Genomic DNA, 3,718 nt, shown 5'->3' with positions numbered 1-3,718 from the left:
TCATTCTCTGGATTGATTATAACTTTCATTTATCTTTTTTCTCCTACAAAAAATAAAATAGACAGGGAATATGTAAGAAACTTCCCCTCCCCCGAGATTTTGCAAAGTTAAGCGACCAAGCCGGTAACATGCCCGGAAAGCAGAATACCACTAACTGCTTGCGCACTGCCCCGGTTGCACCCTCTTTTATCCAGGAGACTAAAGAAGACATAAATGGGTTACATGACATTCACTGGTGATAAATTGGGGATGGGAGCTAAGGAGGAAGATCTCTGGGATTGGATAAAAAGTTAAAAAAAGACATAAACTCCTTTTTATGTTTATCTGATAGGTAACAGTTAATAGTTAACACAATAACAATAATAATTGGGGCTCTGTGATCTTCTGTGTTCAGAGATTGTACTCTTAGGAGTCTGTGAAAGTGAAATGTCCTGAAAAGCCAAAGGTATGTTATCCCAGATGCAAAAATACGACAGGCTCAATAAGGTAAAATTTCACTCTTGCAAAAAATTAAAAAACCACACACACAGACACACACTCACACCCAAAACAGAACACACTAGGACATAAATACCCCCGTGAATAGCTTTTACTTGGAAAGTTTTAACTTTAAAGCATCTTATATGGGTACTTTTAGCTTCTGAGTTTGCAAGATTGCCTATGCTATGTCAGGCTCCCTGAGATGACTAGGTTTACTGTGTGCCATCATTTTTTTCCATACTGGGGAGAGAGAACCTGTGGGTTGAGGAGAAAATTCAATGAGTGGTTTGTAAACTCAGGGACCCATTTCAGATGTCCTCTTAAACCCAATGGCCCAGTATTGATGGTGTGCCTTTATTTGGTCAGCTACAAGTAGTCATTCTTCAGGTCCATAAAGTCTTAGGTTCTAAATGTGGTGGAGGTATTCGTAAGGACAAGAAAAAGGTATGTTTCTTGGCTGTGGCCTTCCACAATTTATGAAAAGCACCCGCTAATTAAACCCCAAGTAGTTTATTTCCTGCTGGACCCATTATTCACATCCTCTCTAACAGAATGATCCCCGTATTGCTGGTGTCCCTTTATTTCATCTCCTAGAAGTATTCACTCTTCAGGTCACTGAAGCCTTAGGTTCTAAACATGGTGGAGGTAGTATTAAGGACAAGAAAAAGGTCTTTATTATCTTTGCTGTGGCCTTCCACAATTTATGAGAATCACCTGCCAATTAAACCCCAAGATTGTTGACTCCTCTGATCCAACAACTCCTCTGTTCAAACTGCTGAACAAGAGAAGTTACTTTCAAGGCTACATTCTTGTTACCCCTCCTCCCTGCTATTGTCACTCCTCAGAGATCATTTGCACCACGGAGTCTCTAGTCAGTAGAAAGTTTACTTCCCTGAACTACTTCAAACAAACCTCTTTTAAACTCTTCATAACTTTCTCTCTAGTCATATTTTATAGGCTTGGGAAAAATACTGACAGGAAAACTACCTATATATCTGCCAGACTGTCTCCAGCAGGGGTCCTCAAACTACGGCCCTCGGGCCACATGCAAAGACAAATATTGTATTTGTTCCTGTTTTCTTTTTTTACTTCAAAATAAGATATGTGCAGTGTGCACAGGAATTTGTTCATAGTTTTTTTTAACCTATAGTCCTGCCCTCCCAACGGTCTGAGGGACAGTGAACTGGCCCCCTGTTTAAAAAGTTTGAGGACCCCTCCAGGAATGCAAAGTAACTGTAACTTAAATGGCTCAAGATGAAAGAAATAGACATGCCAAAACCGGTTTGGCTCAGTGGATAGAGTGTCGGCCTGGGGACTTTAAGGTCCCAGGTTCGATTCCGGTCAAGGGCATGTACCTGGGTTGCGGGCACATTCCCAGAGGGAGATGTGCGGAAAGCAGCTGATTGATGTTTCTTTCTCATGGATATTTCTAACTCTCCATCTCTCTCCCTTCCTCTCTGTAAAAAATCAATAAATATATTTCTTTAAAAAATATATACATTCATCTATTTTGCAACAACATGTTTTTCAACTCTATATTCAATCCACATTCTTTTTTTCACCAATATATTTTTATTGATTTTTTACAGAGAGGGAGAGGGATAGAGTTAGGAACATGGATCAACTGCCTCCTGCACACTCCATCTAGGGATGTACCCACAGCCAAGGTACATGCCCTTGACCAAATGGAACCTGGGACTCTTGAGTCCGCAGGATGATGACCTATATATACTGAGCCAAAACGGTGAGCACTCAATCCACATTCTTATGCCCTGTGAGCAAGTCTCATCTCACTGACACATAATGTAACAAACAATGAAGAGCTTTCACCCAAACCCACTGGAATGTAGACTGGGTTTCAAAAACCACATCTCCGGCCTAAAGACACACTTTATTTTACCCTTAGATTTGCTGCCAGCGCACCAATGGCTCTGATGGGAACATCTGAGAAGCTACAGGAAGCCACAAAACCTCTTGATTATAATCAATGACAATGACTCCTGAACAGAAGATAAACATATCAGGAGTCCCTCAGATCTGTGTACAGACCGCTCCTGTAGTCTTTTCCTCAAAAAAAGTTCTCGGTGCAGGTTTAGATGAAGTCCATTCCCTGTAATGGAATTGGTCAGTATTTCTGCAGTGAAGGTCCTCACTGTGATGGTCCTCCAACCAGTGCCCATCACCCATGGAATTGAAGGCATTAGGGCACAGGGCCCTCCGCAACATGTGGGGAAAAGAATCTCTTCAAATGTCTTAGCATCCCTTGAAAACAAGAAAAAAATTCACGCTGCTCCCAGACATACTTGAGTTTTTCAGACCTTCCACCTCTTTTGAGTGACTTCTGTATCTCAAAGCATCCATTTTCACATGAGGACTAGAGAGTCCACATTGTTTACTGCAAAATTATGGGCAGCAGTGTAAATTTGGCAAAAACCGCTGAGCTAATTTCTGCACCATAGTCTTCTCCCAAGGGCAAAACTGTTTGAGACCCCATAAAAGTTTTCACCTCATCATGCTTGGAGAGCCCAGAACTTCTAATAAACTACCCACACAGTAAATAGAACACCCAGCATTAAAGAAGTCCTAGTAAAAAGCCTTCATTATTTTACAAAGAAAGACACCTGAGATGGGCAGTTCTCCCCTTGATGACTTAGCCACTCAATAAATAAACTCAACATTAGCATGTAGGAAAGTGCATCCCTCAAAATGGCAGTTCTTCTACATAATGTTTACTGGGGCCAACAGTAATCAGTCCTATGTGGCGACGCATGGCAGAGATACAAGTAAGAACAAAGGGATGAGTTGCTCCTATTTTCTTCAACAAATCAGACAACACAGTTAGCTTCCCTGGGCTCATGAGGATGGTGATTGATGCCATCCATAGGAACTTTACAGGATGCTAAAATATAGGTGGATCAGGGGAAATACCTTCAGCAACAGAAATATGCAGTGACATAGATATGGCAGGATATCTCTGTATGTTAGAAAGTGCAACATAGATATCTATACTTCCAACATAAAAAGAAACAGAACACCAGAAACAGTTGTGGGGACATTACATAATGTAGGTGATCAAATGTATGAAATATAATTCAGAATAATGAGACCTTACTTATTTTCTTATACAATTGTTAAGTCCTAAGTAACAAACTACATTTCCTACACATCTAAAAACCTTATCACATCCAGACTCTTTCCGGAAAGCTAATTTACAAATTAGACTGAGAAATATCTCACA

Source organism: Myotis lucifugus, unplaced genomic scaffold (assembly GCF_000147115.1).
Source record: "Myotis lucifugus unplaced genomic scaffold, Myoluc2.0 scaffold_2497, whole genome shotgun sequence".
Classification (NCBI taxonomy): Eukaryota; Metazoa; Chordata; class Mammalia; order Chiroptera; family Vespertilionidae; genus Myotis; species Myotis lucifugus.
This window is presented reverse-complemented; position numbering follows the sequence as displayed.